The sequence below is a fragment of the Hemitrygon akajei genome, chromosome 7 (genome assembly GCF_048418815.1).
Source record: "Hemitrygon akajei chromosome 7, sHemAka1.3, whole genome shotgun sequence".
NCBI lineage: Eukaryota > Metazoa > Chordata > Chondrichthyes > Myliobatiformes > Dasyatidae > Hemitrygon > Hemitrygon akajei.
The window spans coordinates 42,189,758-42,212,758 of NC_133130.1; positions in this window are offsets into that span (position 1 = coordinate 42,189,758).

The following is a 23,001-nucleotide window of genomic DNA, read 5'->3' on the forward strand; positions in this document are numbered from 1 at the left end:
TTCAAGACCTGGGCCTCTGTACTTCCTCTGCAACCGGATACTCGACTTCATCATTGGTAGTCTTAGCCAGTGAGGATTGGTAGCAACACCTCTCCCTCGTCTTCTCCTTTCTGAACGTGAGTGCAGGTGCTTATCAAGGCTGCATGCTTACCTCCATCCCACCCCATTCTAATCTCTGTACACAATGATTATATGGCCAAGCACAGCTCCAGTGCCATCTTCAACTTCATCGATGAAGCTACTGTTGGTGATGAATTAACATACTACAGTGAGGTAGGGCACCTGGTTGAGTGACGTTACTTAAAAAAAGCCCTAGTTGCAACATTAGCAAAACTAAGCTGATTGCTGACTTCAGGAATGGAAAGGAGGATGAACATGGACCAGCCTACATTGCTGGATTGGCAGTGGAAAGAGTCAAAGCCTTAAGTTCCTGGGCATATTAGATGATACATCCTAGATCCAACACACAGATGCAATCTATTGGAAAATGCACTGTCTTTACTTTTTTTGGAGGTTAGGGGGGGGTTGGCTTGTCACTGAACACTATAACTTCTACAGATATACTCTTGAAAGAATCCTGACTGCATCATGAACACAGAAAATTCTGCAGATGCTGTAAATCCAAAGCAAAAGTCACAAAACGTTGAAGGATCTCAGTAGGTCAGGCAGACTTCATGGAAGTGAACAAAACCCTGACGTCTCGGGCTGAATCCTTTGTCAGGACTGGAAAAGAAGGGGGATGGTGCACTTCTCCTATCGTGATCTGGTGTGGCAATGAAAGGCACAGGAACACAACAAGCTGCCGAGAGGAGTGGACTCCACTCAATAAATCAGAGGCATCTTCCTTCTCACCACTGGTACTTTCTAAAGGAGGCACTTAAGAAAGCAACATCCATCAGCAAAGCTCCCCACCATGTCATCTTTTCACAGCATCTGTATAAAGAAAAATAGAGTTGAGGTTGCAGGGCAGAGACTCCTGCCAGAACCCTATCAATGAAGGGTCTTTGACACAAAGTGCTTATCCCTGTTTCGTTCTCCAAATATGCTGCTCGGACTACTGAGTATTTCCATTTCAGTTAGCTTTAAGCTGCAGAGAGGGTGAAGGAGGGTTCAATATATTAGCGGAATATCTCTGTCACAGTGGCCTGTCTGCTGTAAGGTTATCTATTTGTAATATTAACTCAGATTTTCCCCTTCTCTGACACTGCCCAGTCTACTGGCGAATTCCAGCACTCTATGTCTGGTTTCATGTTTCTGCAACCACTCTGAGCTACATTTCAAAACTGGCTTGTTTTCTCTCTTCCTCAGTTCTAATGAAGTTAACTCTGTCTTTCTTTCTACAGATGCTCCCTAATCTGTTGATCACTTCCAAGCTTTTGCTGTGATAATCAGCTTGGATTGTCATGAAACAACCTGCAGCCATATTTAATGCTCTTTACCAGACTTGAATGGGTTACAGTCTGACTTTAACTGCAATTTGCCTCTGGCAACAACGTGATTGTAAGATCTTAGGAGAGAAATTTAAATGTTGGGGAAAGATTTAAACCTTGCCTGCAGCATTTGCTGGAAAGTTCTTGTATTGCTGGTACAACGACTGTGCTCTTTTAATTCCAGCAGAAGTAACGTAGATGTGAGCTCACCCCAGATCATATATTTAGCAACTCGGCCAAGGGCATCTGTATTATTTTATCTTATCAGGAGTTGTCCTCTCGGGTTATTAAAGTTCCAGTGGAATGTAAGAATAAGGCTGATTTTAAAAGGGTGGTTTTGTCCATGTGAAAAAAACTCAATGCAGTCTTCTCCTACTCTTTGTGCCAATGTTCTCATTTGCTTGATGTCTCATGCTTGTGATTCCTGAGTCCTGGCAACATGTCCAGCGTGTCAGCCTCAAATATTGATCTGGGCAGTGAGTATGTCCAAGTTAATGCTTCTCATGACAATACTCACTCCACTAGAAAAACTGAGGTATAACCGAAAATTAACTGTGGAGAATACAGAATGTTTTAAGGTTCAGGAAAGAAATCGGCAAATATTCTTAACGTGCTTCTGTTAATTCCTTAAGTGACTTATCTATTTTAGTTCCATTTCTCAGTTCATTCCCATGCATCCTTTGTCTTTCTTCTTGTTTCAATATATTTCTTTCATATCTTATGACTCATTCAGCTTCAGTAACCTGTTGTGCTGATAACCCTCTTGTATGAAATGATTTTTCCAACCTCTTGCTTCATTCATCTAATCCTATTCTTGAGTTTTGTTGATTATTGACCCATCAAAAACATTCTATATTATTTTCTCTCAAAATGTTGAACAATTCTGTCATAATATTTCTCACCCTCGTGATTACAGTCAGTGTTTTTTGTTCTGCGGTATCCTCTTAGATATACTTGGTTGTATCTTTCTCAAGAGTTAACGTTCACTCTATTCTATATCTGCTGCAAAGTGAAAATTTGAAATTGTAGTTTATCAATCATTATTGAAATGACACCTGATAAAGTGCTACACTGTGTTATCAAGACAATAATCCAAGGAAACTGTCAGCCTCAACTCTTGGTCCATTCTGAATTAGCTGACTTCTGAGTTGTGGCAATTGCAATCGGTTCCCAAGCCTTTTGCTGAGGGAAGGGCTAATATATTCAGAGTTCCTACTTTTGATTGCATTTCCTTTAAAGTTGCTGGAAACTGCCTACATGTAGTTGACTGGTAAATGTACAGTTAAACTAAATAGTGACATGGTGGAGTGCCGTGTCCACACCTGATAGAATATTTTCTGCATTTACTCATGACAGTCATACAGATGGAGTGAGTTCTTATCCTGACAATTTCAATAATACTGATGAATGGAAAACTGATAGCCCTCAATGTGCTGCTCATGAATAAGTTCCTCATATGCACTAAGTAACAAGGACTATGAATTGCAGTGGTTATGAACTCGATTCATACAGAGACTATCCATCTCCTTCCACCAACAAAGAAAGGAAAAAAAAGAAACATTGAAGTAATTCTCTCACACACCTATATATATTTTTAAAAATTTTATTTATTTAGAGATACAGCATATAAACATGCCATTCCAGCCCACCAAGCCCGTGCTGTCCAAATACACCCAAGTGACCAATTAAACTACTAGGCCATACACCTTTGGGACTTGGGAAGAAAAAGGAGGACCCACAGGAATCCAATGTGGTCACAGAGAGAACATACAAACTTCTTACAGACAACAGCAGGAACTGACCCCGGGTCGCTTCTTCTGTAGCTAACTGCTACACTACCATGTTGCCCCAAAGTAAAATAAAACACAGTGCATTGTGGGTAATTGGGACACTTTGGGAGCAGAATATTTTGGCTGCCTCAATTAGCTAAAGTTTCATGGAAATAGTTAAAAACATATAAAAGAAGGCAAACTACCTTTTAACTGAGTAACAAATTATGTATTCAAATGAAATACAGGACAAATTTGAACAGTATCAATACTAATACTACTACAGTACTATAAAAATGTTTATTGTTTTCTCATTGCTATTGATGGAAGAATTAATCTGCTGCATTCTTTTGATTGACTATATATGAACAAATGTAGCGCAAACACCTGCTGTAGGTAATGGACTGCCTTCAAACAGTGAATCCTGCAAATCTTCATTTTCATTATAACAGTCAAGATGATTGTTTATACCTTCTTGTTGATAAATTCTTCATAGCTCCTTAACTTGTTGAAGTAGTGAAATCATTTCATTGCCACTCCTGGACATTCCTGGCATCTCCAAGCCAGAATGCTTGAAACTGAAGTGAGCAAAACAGTTCTAAAATGTCTTACTACTTATTTCTTATTAACTATCTGTGACAAAAATCATTGCTTTTTGAGCACAAGCTTCCACAACTGGTCCTATTTAAAAACTGTTCACTCTAAGCACAGTATAGCATCTGACAGTCACGCAACGTGCACGTGACTGACGCTAGTTAGGAAATGTTTGGCAATAGTCTTGTGCCCTAATTAAGCAGCAGTGTCCCAAATGAATGAAGGGAATCCTGGTTAGTTTGTTAATTTGCTTTTGTTCTTTAAGCATTGTCCCAAATAAGTGGTTGCTCCGATCAACCAATGGCCCAATGAACCGGAATTCACTGTCTAATGTAGTCATTCACTTTCCCAGATATTCAGCTGTCAGAAACATGCAAGGAAAAGTCTTTTAAAAAGTACTGCAGCATCAACCCACAAAATGATCCACTGCAGGCATTTTGTTTGACTAGTTGCATGTGATGAGGGACTTCATAATGCATCTTACTTGTCTGATTTTAAAACAAAAGCTGTAGTCTAAAAGTTTAGTTCTTTTCCAAAATTTCTCTATGTGAATACTGCAAGATATGAGAGCCCTTATATTTTGAAGTTATTGCAAAGCGGAAGCTGTTTAAGTTTTTTTTGTAAGAATGCTGTCCCTCTAATTTCTTTTAAAACACTGACTTGTGCTCTTCTAGCACAGCAATCTTACAGCAAGTTGCCCAACTGGGCGTTCTTCACATGTTCAGTGTTGCCAAACTGTTTATCTTGGAGAGCAATTATAGCTTAGCCTGTTCGTGTCTGCACTTGACATCCAGCGGTGATAAGAAACAGAAATTCTAGCTGGATTTCTTTTCCTCTCCCTAGCCCCAGGGAAGACAAGTTCAGCTGTAGCAATCTCACAGCTGCTCCTGCGAAGATCAGAAAACTGTGCTCTGTGTCTCTGACAATCACACCACTCAGAACTGGATTAAATATTGTCAGGGCTCTAGAAGACAAGACTGTTGGGGCAACACTGCATGAGGCCCCGCCACTAAGAATGAACTGCAGTGGCATATCTGTGCATGAATGTTGTAAAGCAACCTCATCTCAGTTTTGCCCCCTTCTGACTGCATTTTAAAATACAAGAATATTTTGATCCAGTGATCTAATACGTTTTTGTCTCAGGTAGAGTGAGCTTTATTGGGCAATTATTTCTGGAAGCTTATAGTGCATGAATTGACATCTGCGTTTCCTTCACTGATTTCTGCACTCATCGAAAGAAGCTGCAGGAAGTTGTAAAATTAGACAGATCCATCATGGATACTACCCTCCGCAGTATCCAAGGCATCTTCAGGGAGAGGTGCCTCAAAAAGCCAGCGTTCACCATTAAGGGCACCCGCCACCCAGGACATGCCCTCTTCTCACTGTTACCATCAGGACGAAGGTACAGAAGCCTGAAGGCACACACCCAGCAATTCAGGAACAGCTTCTTGCCCTCTGCCATCTGATTTCTAAATGAACCCAGGAACTCTACCTCACTATTTTTAAATATTTCTGTTTTTGCACTACTATTTTTAATTTATATGAATTATATATATGTGTGTGTATATTCACTTTTTTCCCTATATTTATCATGTATTGTATTGTCCTGCTGCTAAGTTACAAAGTTAACAACATATGCTGGCGATATTAAACCTGATTCTGATCCTTGGCTACAGTGTTTTTGGAAATATGAATGGTGCTATATAAATGCAGGTCTTTCTTAATATATCTAAACATAATAATAAAATACAGGAATATTTTCATCCAGCATTTGTGAGCACTTTTCCTATGTTGGTGGAGAGCTTCAACACTGGCCCCATATTTACTGTCACCAGCTCCATAAATCCATATGGTAATCTGTCCTGACGCTGAGCAGTAGCTACCAAATGGTTGGAGAGTTTTGGTAAAGGAATTTAATTGTTTCTGAGAACAGACCAATGGAAATAATCTATCATAGCTTGGAAGCTGATTACTTGCCTATGTGTTTTGATCTACCAGCTCAAAATTTGAAGTTCACATGTTAAATAATACTCACTGTAATTTGACAATGTGCTACTGACATGGGTGTATCTTGTTGTTTAAACCTAATGACATAATAATCTTTCAATAATATTGCAAGGAATTTTCCATGACTAATTATACGGCAACAAGCTATGTCAGTTTTATCCCTCCAGTGTGCGCACCTCACAATTTCCACATAGTACTGAGTTTTGTGATACCTCAACAGAAAATAACCCAAAGAGAAAAACATACAGGATGGAACATTACTGAAAATATTGCATGCTACTTTAGGTCTCTAACCTATTGCAACTCGCTCAGCTCAGCACTGAGTTTAATTGACGGCTCAATTGAAAAGAAATCAGTTTTAATATCACTGGCAAACATCGTAAATTTTGTTGTTTTGCAGCCGCAGTACATTGCAATACCTAATAAGAAGGAACGATAAATTACAATAAGTATATATACAAAAACTTAAATGATGTGTACAAAATAAGAGGAAAAAAATTAGTGAGGTAGTGTTCATGGGTTCAATGTCCATTCAGAAATCTGAAGGCGAAGGGAAGAAGCTGTTCCTGAATCCCTGAGTGTGCACCTTCAGGCTCTTGTACCTTCTCCTTGATGGCAACAATGAGAAAAGAGCAAGCTTTGGGTGATGGGGATCCTTAATGATTGATGCCGCCTTTTTCAGGCATCTGCTTTCAAAGGCGTTCTCGAATGCTGGGGAGGCTAGTGTCCATGATGGGGCTGGCTGAGTTTACAACTTTTTGCAGCCTTTTTCAATCCTGCTCAGTGCCCTCTCCATACCAGACAGTGATGCAACCAGTTAGGATACTCTCCACAGTACGTCTGTAGATATTTGCATGTGTCTTTGGTGACATACCTAATCTCCTTAAACTCCTAATGAAATATTGCTGCTGTGGTGCATTATTTTGTAATTTCATCAATTTTTTTGGGCCCAGGATAGACCTTCAGAAATGTTGACACCCAGGAACTTGAAACTGCACACCCTTTCAACTGCCGATCCCACAATGAGAACTGGTATGTGTTCTCACGACCTCCCCTTCCTTAAAACCACAATCAATTCCTTGGTATTACTGACAGTGAGTGCAAGGTAAATACTGTGAAACTACTCAACCAGCTAATCTACCTTGCTCCTTTGCACCTCCTCATCACCATCGGAAATTTTACCAGCAATAGTTGGGTCATCGGCAAATTTATAGATGGCCTAGCTACACAGACATGGGCGTGGAGACAGTGGAGTAGTGGGCTAAGCACATATCCTTAAGGTGTTCCTATGTTGATTTTCAGTGAGGATGAAACGTTGTTTCAGATCTGCACAAACTGTGATCTCTGGTGAGGAAATCAAGGATCCAGTTGCAGAGGGAGGTACAGAGGCCCAGGTTTTGGAGCAATACACACAAAATGCTGGAGGAACTCAGCAGGCCAGACAGCATCTATGGAAAAGAGTACAGTCGATGTTTCAGGCTGAAACTCTTTTTGAGGACTGGAAGAAGAAAATGAGAGGTCAGAGTAAGAAGGTGGGGTTAAGGGAGGAAGAAGTACTGGGTAGAAGGCCATGGAAGAAGAAGGGAGAAGAGCACCAGAAAGAAGTGATGGGCAGGTAAGGAGATAAGGTGAGAGAGAGAAACTGAATTGGGGAATGGTGAATGGGGGGTGTCAATTACCAGAAGTTAAAGAAATCAATGTTCATGCTGTCAGGTTGGAGGCTACCCAGATGGAATATAAGGCATGCAGGTACAGCAGGCAGTGAAGAAAGCTAATGGCACGTTGGCCTTCATAACAAGGGAAGTTGAGTATAGGAGCAAAGAGGTCCTTCTGCAGTTGTACAGGGCCCTGGTGAGTCCACACCTGGAGAATTGTGTTTAGTTTTGGTCTCCAAATTTGAGGAAGGACATTCTTGCTGTTGAGGGAGTGCAACGTAGGTTCATGATGTTGATTCCCGGGATGGTGGGACTGTCATATGTAGAAAAATTGGAGCGACTGGGCTTGTGTGCACTGGAATTTAAAAGGATGAAGGGGATCTGATTGAAACATATAAGATTATTAAGAGATTGGACATGCTAGAGGCAGGAAACATATTCCCGATGTTGGGGGAGTCCAGAACCAAAGGCCACAGTTTAAGAATAAGGGGTAGGCCATTTAGAACGGAGTTCAGGAAAAACGTTTTCACCCAGAGAGTTGTGGATCTATGGAATGCTCTGCCTCAGAAAGCAGTGGAGACCAATTCTCTGGATACTTTCAAGAAAGAGTTAGATAGAGCTCTTAAAGATAGCGGAGTCAAGGAATATGGCGAGAAGGCAGGAACGGGGGACTGATTGTGGATGATCAGCCATCGAAGGGCCGAATGGCCTACTCCTGCACCTATTGTCTATTGTCTATTGAAACACATACAAAATGTTGGTGGTACGCAGCAATCCAGGCAGCATCTATAGGAAAAAGCACAGTCAACCTTTCGGACCGAGACCCTGCGTCAGGACTGACTGAAAGAAAAGATAGTAAGAAATTTGAAAGTGGGAGAGGGAGGGGCAGATCCGAAATGATAGGAGAAAACAGGAAGGAGTGGGGTGAAGCTAAGAGCTGGAAAGGTGATTGGCAAAAGGGATACAGAGCTGGAGAAGGGAAAGGATCATGGGACGGGAGGCCTCGGGAGAAAGAAAGGGGGAGGGGAACACTAGAGGGAGATGGAGACCAGGCAAGGAGTGATTGTCAGAGGAGCAGAGAGAGAAAAAAAAGAGAAAAAATGGGGGGGGGGATAAATAAATAAGGAATGGGGTAAGAAGGAAGTCGACTGTGCATCTTCCTGTAGATGCTGTCTGGCCTGCTGCATTCCACCAGCATTTTGTGTGTGTTGCTTGAATTTCCAGCATCTGCAGATTTCCTCGTGTTTGCATTTGGAATATAAGGTATTGCTCCCCCAGACTGAGTGTGACCTCATCGTGTCAGAATGGGATTGGAAAGTAGAATTGAAATGGGCAGCCACCAGGAGACCCTGTTTTTTTTCTGGCAGGCTCCCAATCTACGTCAGGTCTCACCAATATTCAGGAGGCTACAATGGGAGCACTGGATGACCACAATGGACTCACAGGTGAAGTGTCTACTCACTGTTTGTGGCCCTGAATGGTAGTGACAGAGGAAATGCAGAGGCAGCTGTGGCACTTGTTCCACTTGCAAGGATAAATACCAGGAAGGAGATCAGTGGGGAGGAATGAGTGGAGAAGGATATCCTTGTGGAAAGTGGAGAGTTGGGGGGGGGGGGAGGGGAGGGAAAAATGTGCTTGGCAGTAGGATCCCGTTGGAGATGGTGGAAATCATAGAGAATTACGTGCTGGGCATGGAGGCTAGAAGTTTGGCCTGCTGACAACATTACTCTCATTGGCCAAATCAAAGATGATGACAAATATAGGAGGGAGATTAAAAATCTGGCTGAGAGGCGCCACAAGAACAGCCTCTCACTCAATGTCAGCAAGACCAAGGAACTGATTATTGACTTCAGGAGGAGGAAACCAGAGGTCCATGAGACAGTTGTTACTGGGGGATCAGAGGTGGAGAAGATTAGAAACTTCAAATTCTTCAGTGTTATCATTTAAGAGGACCTGTCCTGGGCCCAGCACATAAGTGCAATTATGAAAAAAAGCACAACAGCACCTCTACTTCCTTAGGAGGCTGCAAAGATTTGGCATGGTCTGTAAACTTTGAAAACCTCTTCCGATGTGTGGTGAAGAATATCCATTGCATCACAGCCTGGTATAGGAACACCAATGCCCTTGAATGGAGACCTTCTAGGTCTCTTCATCTGATGTTCTTGATATTAATTGCTTACTTATTATTATTATTTCTTTTTCTGTTCGCACAGTTTGTTGTCTTTTAAACACTGCTTGTCTACCTTGGTGGTGTGGTCTTTCATTGATGATATTATGGTTATAGGATTTTCTCAATAAGCCAGCCAGAAATGAACCTGAAGGTTCGATATGGTGACATACATGAACTTTGATAATAAATTGCTTTGAACTTTGAACATTTTATTAGAACTGAGGGTACAATTGTGTTGAACACTGTGTTGTAATTACTAAACAGAAGAGTGGAAAGTCAGTGAGATTTCATCTGTATAAACCTATGATGGTGGTAGGCAAATTACAGTAGGTCCAGTTCCTCGCTAAGGCAGGGGTTTATTCTAACCACGACTAATCTCGCAAAGCACTTCATCACAATAGATATGAGTGCCAATGGCCAATAGTCATTGAGGCAGCTCAGCCTGCTCTTCTTGGGCAATAGTAAGATTGAGGTATTTTTGAAAACAGGTGGGAACACCCACTGTACAGTGAGAGATCGAAGATGTCCTTGAGTAATCCCACCTCTTGGTTTGTACAGATTTTCAGAGCCCTACCAGGTACACCATCGGGGCTTGATGCCCTGCGAAGGTTCACACTCTTGAAAGATGTTCTGACATCAGCCACCGAGACAGAGATCATAAAATCACCAGGTAGAACATAAAACATAGAACATAGAAAAACTACAGCACAATATAGGTCATTCAGCCCACAATGTTATGCCAAAAATGTACTTACTTTAGAAATTACCTAGGGTCACCCATAGCCCTCTATTTTTCTAAACTCCATTTACTTATCTAGGCGTATCAGAAAAGACCCTATCGTATCCGTTTCCACCACTGTCACTAGCAGCCCATTCCATGCACTCACCACTCTCTGTGTAAAAAACTTATCCCTGACATCTCCTCTGTACCTACTTCCAATCACCTTAAAACAGTGACCTCGCGTCCTAGCCATTTCAGTCCTGGGGAAAAGCCTCTGACTATCCTCAAGATCAATGCCTCTCATCATCTTATACACTTCTATCAGGTCACCTCTCATCCTCTGTCACTCCAAGGAGAAAAGATCAAGTTCACTCAACCTATTCTCATAAGGCATTCTCCCCAATCCAGGCAACATCCTTGTAAATCTCCTCTGCACCCTTTCTATGGTTTCCACATCCTTCCTGTAGTGAGGTGACCAGAACTGAGCACAGTACTCCAAGTGGGGTCTGACCAGGATCCTATATAGCTGCAACATCACTTTTCGGCTCCGAAATTCAATTCCACGATTGATGAAGGCCAATGCTCTGTATGCATTCTTAACCATAGGGTCAACCTGCACAGCAGCTTTGAGCGTCCTATGGACTCGGACCCCAAGATCCCTCTGATCCTCCACACTGCCAAGAGTCTTACCACTAATAAGATCCTGCAGGATTTCACACAGGTGTAGTTTTATTCTCCATTTCAAAATATGCATAACCGTTATGGTAGTGTAGCAGTTAGCGCTACACTGTTACAGCTTGGGGTGTCAGCTCCGGTGCCATCTGTAAGGAGTCTTTACATTTTCCCTGTGGACTATATGGGTTTTTCCCAGGTGCTCTGGTTTCTGCCCTCAGTCCAAAGACCTATTTGCTCGGCTATTTGGTCATTGTACATTGTCCATTATTAGGTTAGGGTTAAATTGGGGGTGTCAGAGGTTGCAGTGGCAACATGGCTCCAAGGGCCAGAAGGACCTACTCCACAAAAATACATAAATAAATTAAAGGCATTCAGCTCATCTGGAGAGAAGCATCACAGCCATTCATGCTGTTAGGCTTCGCTTTGTAGGGAGTATGGCCTGGAATAATACAGATCTAGCCCTCAGCAGACTACAAATCTCCTGGGTGATCTATGTCTTTTCACTTGGGTATATCCCATATGTTCTTGAAGGCACACACTCATCCACACAGATCTTGATGAAATCGGTAACAACTGTAGCCCATTCATTCAGATTCGAAGATGATTCCCTGAATATTGCCCTGTCCACCGACTTAAAGCAGTCCTTTAGGCACTCCTGAGTCTTTTTTGACCATAACTTCTTGGCCCTCACCAGCTGTGCTGCGGACTTTAGTCTCTGCCTGTACGCCAGGAGTAGAGGCATAGCCAGATGATCGGACTTTCCAAAGAGTGGGCCTGCAATGCAATAGCAAGCATTCTAGATGGTGGTGCAATAGTGGTCAAGTGTGTTGGCTCCTCTGGTTCCACGGGTGATATGTTGGTGGTAGTTGTTCAGAGAGTTCTTCAAGCTGGCCTGGTTGCAATCCCACAACGACAGGGAAGGCATCAGAGTGAGCTGTTTCATGCCTGCTGATAACAGTGCACAGCTCCACCAGAGCTTGCCCAGAGGGAGACTTTTTAAAAGAATATTACGTGCTAAGATATTATGCTAAGATATTATATAAAAGAATATTATAAGATACATTCAATTGATTGGTTCCATTCAATGTTATTTTAATGTGATAAAGAGAACTTATAAACTTTAAGGGGAAATAAGCCCAGTGATAATCAACATTTTGGGTTTTGCCTTTAGTCTATGGACATGTAACTAATCATAGCCAGGAGTGCAGTAGAAATAATAGATTTACCTTCAGTGTTCTTGAACTAAATGTATGGGATAGGGTACAGGTGAAATGGAGCAAAAGAAGATATTTTCTTAGCCTTGATCATTATTCGTCTGTCTTAAATATATGTTGCTACTTAGCAAAAGAGAATAGGGTCAGGACCAGATACCACGTCTGACAGACCTGACTAGCCTGATGAACCTTTTATTTTGATAGAAGAGCAAGGAGAGAGGGGAGTTTGTCATGTCTACGCAAAATAGAACAATTAAAAGGCAACACACATAAAATGCTGGAGGAACTCAGCAGGCCAGGCACCATCTATGGAAATGGGTACAGTCGATGTTTTGGGCTGAGACACTTCAGCCGGACTGCAGAAAAAAAGAAGAGGAGTCAGAGTTAGAAGAGAGGGGAATAAGAAAAACAAGGTGATAGGTGAAACTGGGAGAGGGGTGAAGTAAAGAGCTGGGAAGTTGATTGATGAAAGAGATACAGGGCTGGAGAAGGGGGAATTTAATAGATAAAGTGTAAGGGCACTTTATCTGAAACTAAAATGGAATTAATATGAGCACCTATGTTCCGTCAGTCAAAAAAATGTGAGATCTCCCAGTGGCCACCTATTTTAATTCCACTTTCCATTCCCGTTCTGACACATCCATCCATGGCCTCCTCTACTGTCAGGATGAGGCCACACTCAGGTTGGAGGAACAACATTTTATATTCTAGATAGATAGATAGATAGATACTTTATTCATCCCCATGGGGAAATTCAACTTTTTTTCCAATGTCCCATACACTTGTTGTAGCAAAACTAATTACATACAATACTTAACTCAGTAAAAAATATGATATGCATCTAAATCACTATCTCAAAAAGCATTAATAATAGCTTTTAAAAAGTTCTTAAGTCCTGGCGGTTGAATTGTAAAGCCTAATGGCATTGGGGAGTATTGACCTCTTCATCCTGTCTGAGGAGCATTGCATCGATAGTAACCTGTCGCTGAAACTGCTTCTCTGTCTCTGGATGGTGCTATGTAGAGGATGTTCAGAGTTTTCCATAATTGACTGTAGCCTACTCAGCGCCCTTCGCTCAGCTACCGATGTTAAACTCTCCAGTACTTTGCCCACGACAGAGCCCGCCTTCCTTATCAGCTTATTAAGACGTGAGGCGTCCTTCTTCTTAATGCTTCCTCCCCAACACGCCACCACAAAGAAGAGGGCGCTCTCAACAACTGACCTATAGAACATCTTCAGCATCTCACTACAGACATTGAATGACGCCAACCTTCTAAGGAAGTACAGTCGACTCTGTGCCTTCCTGCACAAGGCATCTGTGTTGGCAGTCCAGTCTAGCTTCTCGTCTAACTGTACTCCCAGATACTTGTAGGTCTTAACCTGCTCCACACATTCTCCATTAATGATCACTGGCTCCATATGAGAGTAATACTCCATATTAGAGTAGCCTCCAACCTGATGACATGAACATCGATTTCTCAAACTTCTGGTAATGCCCCCCCACCTCCTTCACCATCCCCGTCCCTTTTTCCCCTCTCTCACCTTATCTTCTTGCCTGCCTATCACCTCCCTCTGGTGCTCCTCCCCCTTTTTTCCTTCTGTCCTCTCCTATTAGATTTCCCCTACTCCAGCCCTGTATCTTTTTCACCAATCAACTTCCCAGCTCTTTACTTCACCACTCCCCCTTCCCAGTTTCACCTATCATCTTGTGCTTCTTCCTCCCCCTCTTAAAACTCTGACACCTCATCTTTTCTCCCCCAGTCCTGCCGAAGGGTTTCGGCCCAAGACGTCGACTGCTCTCTTTTCCATAGATGTTGCCTGCCCTGCTGAGTTTCTCCAGCATTTTGTATGCGTTGCTCGGATTTCCAGCATCTGCAGAGTTTCTCTTGTTTACAAATGCAAGGCAGCTTTTTTATATCCTCATCACTATTATCAATCTTCAGCAAAGTGATGGAAGATCTCATCAAACATGCCATGAAACAGTACTAGTTCATTAACAATCTCCTCAAGCATACTCAGTTTGTCTATCATCAGTCCCAACTGTACCACCTCTCCCCAATGGTAGTAACAAGAGGAGGGCAGGATATGAATGGTGAAGGTCCTTAATGGTGGATACTACCTTCTTGGAGATGTCCTCAATGGTGGGGAAGGTTCTACCCAAGATGGAACTGGATGAGACTACAACCCTCTGTAGCCACTTGCGATCCTCTTGCAGTTGTGTTTTGGGGCCTTCATACCACTTAGACTGCTCACCACTGTGCATCTGTAACAATTTGTAACAATCTTTAGTGACATTCCAGATTTCCTCAAACTGCAAACAACGTAAAGCTTTTGGTGTGCCTTCTTCATCATTGTTGTGCTGGACCCAGGTTAGATCCTCTGAGATGTTTAAGCCTTGGAACTTGAAGCTGCTCGCCCTATCCTCTGCTGACTCTTGAATGAGGACTAATGTGTGCTCTCCCAACTACTCCTTCCTGAAGTCCACAGTCAGTTCCTCAGTCTTGCTGATGTCCAGTGTGAGGTTGTCATTGGTCTTGCTGACCTACTTTACTCCTGTATGTCTCCTCATCACCAATTGAGATTTGACTAACAATGGTGGTGTCTTGGGCAAATTTACAGATATGGTTTGAGTTGTACTTGGCCATATGGTCATATCTTGTAGAGATTATAGAGAAATGGCTAAACACACATCCTTGAGGTGAGCCTGTGTTGACAGTCTGGGGGGGAGGAGATGCTAGTAATGGCCCACACTGACAATGGTGTCCTGATGAGGAATTTAAAGTTCCAGTTGGAGTGTAATACAAAGAACTAGGTTTTGAAGGCTGGTCATTAGTACTGAAGGAACGATGGGTTGAATTCAGAGATATAATCAATAAATAATCATCTAATGTATGTCTTGCAGTTGTCTAGGTGCTCCAAAACTGAGTGGAGAGGCAGTGAGATTGTGTCTGCTGTAGACCAATTGAGGTGGTAGGAAAATTGCAGAGGGTCCAGGTCCTCATGCAGGCAAGAGTTAATTCTAGCCATAGACAACCTCTTGAAGTACTTCATTATGATAGAAGTGAGCGCTACTGGGCAAATGTCATTAGGTGTGTACACCCAGATGTTCTTTGGCACAGATTGTTTTCTTTCTGAAGCACCAATTATCATAAAATACTTCTTTCATCAGATAGCCTCCGGTTAAGATGGTGCACCCGACACATGAAATGAATCTCTGGTAGTTAAAAATATAAGAAATCCAACTAAAAAATCACTAAATGCCTCATATGGAGCCAGTGATCATTAATGGAGAATGTGTGGAGCAGGTTAAGACCTACAAGTATCTGGGAGTACAGTTAGACGAGAAGTTAGACTGGACTGCCAACACAGATGCCTTGTGCAGGAAGGCACAGAGTCGACTGTACTTCCTTAGAAGGTTGGCATCATTCAATGTCTGTAGTGAGATGCTGAAGATGTTCTATAGGTCAGTTGTGGAGAGCGCCCTCTTCTTCGTGGTGGCGTGTTGGGGAGGAAGCATTAAGAAGAGGGACGCCTCACGTCTTAATAAGCTGGTAAGGAAGGCGGGCTCTGTCGTGGGCAAAGTACTGGAGAGTTTAACATCGGTAGCTGAGCGAAGGGCGCTGAGTAGGCTATGGTCAATTATGGAAAACTCTGAACATCCTCTACATAGCACCATCCAGAGACAGAGAAGCAGTTTCAGCGATAGGTTACTATCGATGCAATGCTCCTCAGACAGGATGAAGAGGTCAATACTCCCCAATGCCATTAGGCTTTACAATTCAACCACCTGGACTTAAGAACTTTTTAAAAGCTATTATTAATGCTTTTTGAGATAGTGGTTTAGATGCATATCATATTTTTTACTGAGTTAAGTATTGTATGTAATTAGTTTTGCTACAACAAGTGTATGGGACATTGGAAAAAAAGTTGAATTTCCCCATGGGGATGAATAAAGTATGTATCTATCTATCTATCTATCTATCTAAAAATACCTTCTGTGAGGTTATTTGTGTTAACTTATTGCCGCAAAAAGTGAAGGGCTGAGCAATGGCGAGGCAAATTTGGGGGATGAACCGGGATGGTGTGTTGCAGATGCATTGGAGATGGAGTTTGGTGCCCGTATGACTGGTCCAGGTCCAAGGTTGGATCGCCCTGGGTGCTGAAGGGAGAAGTTGGGGCCCGGGCAGAGGAGATTTGGTGCCTGTACGACTGGTCTGGGTGCGAGGTTGGATTGCCCTGGGTGCCAAGCTGACATGAAACGCTTGAGTGGCTTCGGTCTGGGTGGTGGTGTGGTCTAGGCCCGGAGCCTTTCACTGAAGCCAGGTTCTAGTACAAGGTACAAATCGCTGTTTAGACTATTTAAACTCTGACCCAGATTGGAGGCGAGATCTGATTTCTTCTCTGTCCAGGGCACCGGATCCTTTTGCTATCTGTTGCTTGGTCAGTTTAAATGCTGGCCCCAAAAGATTGAAAAGACAGGGTGTTGGGATCCAGAGGAGAGCTGATTTTACTTGTTCTTTGTGATGGTCACTCCTCTCTCCATGGCGCTGAGGCTATGAAGACTGCCCTGACTGCTGTGCTCTGAGCTGTCTGATATGATGAACTGATAAACAGGCTTTGGGCCTACTCCTAAGTGCTCTACGGTTTGGATCTGAGGATTCAATTCTGGTTCAGAATGTTGTTGTTCACTCTGATTGTTTGTATGATTTATATATTTTCTCTTTCTCTTGCACATGATTGTTGGTCTTTTATTTTTATTCTTATTCTTTTTAATTCTTTAATTGGGTTCTTTTGGGTTTCTTGCTTTGTGGCTTCCTGTAAGCAAGCAAATCCCAAGGTTGTATAATTTATACATTCTTTGATAATAAGCGTTCTTGATACTTGGCTTCTTCACAATATTCCTTCTTCATGAAATTATTTTCCTTACAATGTACTTACTTTACATGATGCTCTTTTCACAAGATACATTCTGCACAACGTTCTTTCTTCATAAGGTACATTAATCCCAGACATTTTTCTCAGAAGATAAGTTATTCACAAAATCCCTTCTTTTAAGGTTAATGCCTTACAAGATTCCTTCTTCACAAGTTACTTTCTTCTAAAAGTATTTCCCTCATAAGATACTTTCTTCATAAAAAATATTTGTCTTAGATAGATAGATAGATAGATACTTTATTCATCCCCATGGGGAAATTCAACTTTTTTCCAATGTCCCATACACTTGTTGTAGCAAAACTAATTACATACAATACTTAACTCAGTAAAAAAAAATGATATGCATCTAAATCACCATCTCAAAAAGCATTAATAATAGCTTAAAAAGTTCTTAAGTCCTGGCGGTAGAATTGTAAAGCCTGATGGCATTGGGGAGTATTGACCTCTTCATCCTGTCTGAGGAGCATTGTATCGATAGTAACCTGTCGCTGAAACTGCTTCTCTGTCTCTGGATGGTGCTATGTAGAGGATGTTCAGAGTTATCCATAATTGACCGTAGCCTACTCAGCGCCCTTCGCTCAGCTACCGATGTTAAACTCTCCAGTACTTTGCCCACGACAGAGTCCGCCTTCCTTACCAGCTTATTAAGACGTGAGGCGTCCCTCTTCTTAATGCTTCCTCCCCAACACGCCACCACAAAGAAGAGGTCTTAAGAGGCTTCTTCACAAGATACTTTCCAAACATAATGCCTTCTTAACAAAATACTTTCATCCCAGGGAAAGCTTCTCCCCAAAATGTAATTGCTCACATTTCCTTGCTGCTTTAAGGATCCTTTGATAAAATTAACAGAGTGTTTCCATTGTCTCTTGACCTGCAAGATTAGTTTTCTGAGCTTATGGATACAACTGAAGATTTGATATTGACCAGGGATAACTTCAATTTTTCTCCAAAAAAGTCCCTAGGAGTTTTATTGGATCCACAGGAGGGAACTGAAGAGGTTGGAATAAGATGCCAACCATAAAGTTATGCTAATAATGTCAATTTGGTTAGCAGATTCATAAGAAAACAAAATGAAATATGCTTTGTGGGAGTTTACTAAGAGCGACTTGGCAAACACATTTCCTATATTACAGCATTTAGGATATTCTGAAAGGAATGTTAATGTCAAAACAGATTAAAAACACAAGAGATGCTGACAAAACACTGGATAACCTCAGTCGGTTCTCTTGAGTTCTCTGGAGATGCTGCTTGACTAGGTGAGGTCCTCCACATTTTGCATATGTTGCTTATAGAAATTCAAGTCTTTCTTTTGTTAGTAAAATTGTCTTTCAGATGTCAGTGAGTCACACTCAGTTCTCCATTCTCACTTGTGGTAACTGGTAATTGGTTTACTGTTATCACATACAATTACTATGAAAAGCCTTTGATTGTGTGGCATCCCAACAGACCATACTCTACGTAAATACATAAAGGTAACACAAAAGATAAAAAGATAACAGAAATTCAGGACATAGTGTTACAGTTATAGAGAAAGTGCAGTAAGGTAGACAAATAAAGTCTGAGGGGCCATGGCAAAGTGGATCATGAAATCAAGAGATCATCTTTATTGTATAAGAGATTCATGCAACAGCCTTATAATAGTGGGATAGACACCATCCTTGAGACCGTTATGTATTCTCAAGCTTTTGTATCTTCTGCCTAAATAATAACGAGGGAGCCTACAGAGAAGTCATCACCCTGACACAGTAGTGTCAAGCAAACAACCCCTCCCTCAATGTCACAAAAACAAAGGAGCTGGTTGTGGACTACAGGAGGAATGGAGACAGGCTAGTCCCTATTGACATCAATGGATCTGGGGTTGAAGGAGTGAACAGCTTTAACTTCCTCGGCATACACATCATCGAGGATCTCACGTGGTCTGTACATACCGGCTGTGTGCTGAAAAAAGCACAACAGCGCCTCTTTCACCTCAGATGGTTGAAGAAGTTTGGCATGGGCCCCCAAATCCTAAGCACATACTACAGAGGTACAATTAAGAGCATCCTGACTGGCTGCATCACCGCCTGGAATGGGAACTGTACTTCCCTCAATTGCAGGACTCTGCAGAGAGTGATGCAGACAGCCCAGCACATTGGTAGTTGTGAACTTCCCACTATTCAGGACATTTACAAAGACAGGTGTGTAAAAGGGGCCCGGAGGATCATTGAGGAGCCGAGTCACTCCAACCACAAACTGTTCCATCTGCTACCATTCGGGAAACAGGACCACAGCATAAAAGCCAGGACCAACAGGCTCTGGCACAGCTTCTTCCTCCAGGCCATCAGACTGATTAATTCATGCTGACACAACCATAGTTTTATGTTATATTGACTGCCCTGTTGTACATACTAATCATTATAAATTACTATAAATTGCACATTGCACATTTAGATGGAAACATAATGTAAAGATTTTTACTCCTCATGTGCATGAAGGATGTAAGTAATAAAGTCAACTCAATTTAATTCAATTCAATAATAGGAAAAGGGAGAAGAGAGAATGATCAAATTGGGAGAGGCCTTGGTTATATTGGCTGCTTTCCTGAGGCAGGGGAAGTGTAGACAGAGTCAGAGGAGGCTCATCTGGTTTTCATGTTGGACTGCATTGCTTCACACCTCTCTGCATTTGCTTGCATTCCCAGACCAAGCAGTTGCCATACCAACCTGTGATATATCTGGAGAGGAAGCTATTGATTGTGTGTCTGTAAAAATTAGCAAAAGTCATTGGGAACATGCTGAATTTCCTTTGGCTTCTGAGACAGTAGCAGCACTGATGAGCTATTTATGAGAACCTGTGGATTGAAATACATGCGTGAGTCCACTGCAAAGGGATGAATTGAAAAGTTTGAGGTTCAATGTTCACGATGTATACATTATACGACCTTGAGATTTGTCTCCTTACAGGCAGCCACTAAACAAGAAACCCAAAAGAACCCATTAAAAAAATCCAACAAACACCTAATTCGAACACTAAAAGTAAGCAAACAACATTCAGAATAAAAGTGAGTTCACTGACACGAAACCTAGAGCAGGACCACAGCCTCAGCACACGGCGGAGCAAAATGTCACCGAGCCCGCAGATGTAAAGCCCGGAGCAGTTGGAGCAGGCCCACAACCTCAGCCGCAGTGCAACAAAGTGCAGAGACAATGTCACAGAGGAACAAGCAGACCCTTGCCTCCAGTCCCAACACCCTTCCTTTTCAATCCATCTGACCTGGCGTTTAAAGTAGCAGGTTTCTAACCATGAGGAACATCTCCCATTTAGAAAACTTTGATCTGACATTGGAATCTTGCATTATCTTCCAACAATTTAGATTGTTAAAACTTAGTTCCTGAGCTAGGGTCTAAAATCAGACAAATCAACAACTTCAAGTCAATTTGAATTGTACTTCAGAATTCCATTTTTTCTCCTATTTGATTCTCTGCTATTTCCTCAAAAAATCTGGAAAATCCTGTTTTGAACGTCCAAAAAATGGTTTGTCATTCAAATAAAGTGTCAGATTCTTCTTTTGCCACACATTGCAGGTATCTTCCTAGAATTACCTATATAATAAATAAATGCACAAACACATAACTTTTTTGAAACCCATTTATTAGACGCCACACCATTGCCATACAGCAAGATATATTAACCATTACCTTCATTTTGCTGTCCTTGGAGTGCTTGTACATTTCTCACTGAGATGACACAGGAATGTATCTGTTCAGAGACCTTGTCACTTTAGGGGTTAAAGGATTACTGTATATGTTTATTGTATGTCACTTTAGTGTAGATTTTCTTTTAGAATATTATCATATTAAGATTTTTTATATATTAGAAGCTGCATAAATCCAACAAACACACTGCTAAGAAAAAGACAACAGAGGAATAGAAGGGGGTGGGGCAGAGAACTCCTTCACTTCATTTTCTTCCTAAATCCCAGTGCCTGTTTTCTTGACAGCTGACTGTGGCTGGGGGAGGGTGTTTACGATACTTTCACATGATCGTAATGGCACAGTTTCTGGATGCTGTTGAAAAGGCCTTCTGTTCCACGAAAGGCCTCGAAAGTTTATCATCTTGCTAGACAAAAGGAAGAGAGCCCCATGCCAGCGGATGAGTAATGGGCATGGCCTACACACAATGCCTCCTATCCAGCCTTAAATCTACACGCTGCTCTAAGGCTTCCCTCTTTATCCAAAGCAACCATTGTCTCGGCTCCGGGAGACCAAAAACAACTCCTCGGGTGAGCAGAATGGTCGGCAGAGGGGCAAGCAGCAGAGAGACCACCACTTAATCCCCAAAACTTGTAGTCTTTCTCTTCTCCTGCTTATCTTACCTTTGAGTACAAGTTCACAGGTCTTTTTTTCTCTGTTTTTCTTTACATATTTGGTGTTGTTATTGTGAGTTTTTGAGCACCCATTGCAATAGGACAGGTTTTACTCTCAGTATTTAAAAGAAGCTTGCAACACAGACCACTGTCTTCACCCACCACTTTCCCACAATCACTGAATAAAGGGTCTCAGAGAAAAGTTTCAAACAGCCCCAAACAAGGCCTATCTATCATTAAAATGCAAAGAACAGAGAACATAATTCATTCTATTTACATTCAGACTCGGGAGGCCTGAAATTCTTATGGATTAATGCTCTCATGACAAACAGACCATATTACATTTTCTTTGAAAACATAGCTTCCATTTCAATCTTTTGAGAAATGGAAGTCTTCAGATTTTTTTCAGAAGTTAGTGTTTTTTTTAAAAAGTACAGCTTTTCCAGCATTATGGCACTGAAAATATTTACACAATGTGGAACATGTTATCTGCTTCTGAGACTAAATGTGTTATTTTTTTAAACTCAAAAAGGTTTCTAGAGATTGAATACCAGTTGCAGAAGAAATTGTTGAATGTTGCTGATCAGATTTAGTGCTCGGATTTCTTATAAAGTGGAACCATATGCACAGATTGCTTCTGTGTACTTTACTTTAGAATGGGTACATTTAACATTATAGCTACTGTACAAGAGGCGCTCTTCAATAATACGGCATATTCATGTGATAGGAAGAAACCAGAGGCACAGCTGCAGGAAACACTGCATGGAAGGTCTCCAGGGTGTTGAAAGGAAGGTACAGAAGATCTTCTGTAACAGGATTCAAAACTAAAATCAGCAATAGCTAATCGCTTACTACTTTAAAAGCAGCAAAATACTGTGAATGTTGGAAATCAAATACAAAAACAGAAAACGACGGAAATGTTTAGCCGATCATGCAGCATCTGTGGAGGAAGAAACAGAGGCAATATTTTTGGTCAATGACCCTTCACCATTTTCTTTTTTTTATTTGCTATCGTATAAGTTTAGTGGACATATTAATTTTTACCGACTTAAGTACTCATAGATGAGAACAGTGACTGCAAGTTTTTATTCAAAGTCAAAGTTGGGTTTGTTGTTATATACACAAGTACACATATGTACAGATGCAATGAAAAGCTTACTTGTAGCAAAGCCACATCAAATAAGCATGTTCACAAGAAAAACACCAATTAAAGTAAATTAAACACAATGCATTCCTATAAAGCATACTGACAGTCTGAACATTAATGCTGTTTTATTTATTACAATTGTGAACAATTGCTTTAAGTTCTGTCAAACACTGAAAAGCTTTATAGTAATTGTGATCACAAAACAGTCAGTGAAGCATCAAAGTCACATCTGATCTTCGCAAAGGTGCACAAAAATTTGTAACATCATTTTGCATTTTTTATGAGACTGGTTCAACAGCTGCTAAGTGGAGTTGAGGTTCAGGTACTAGTTCAAAGGCT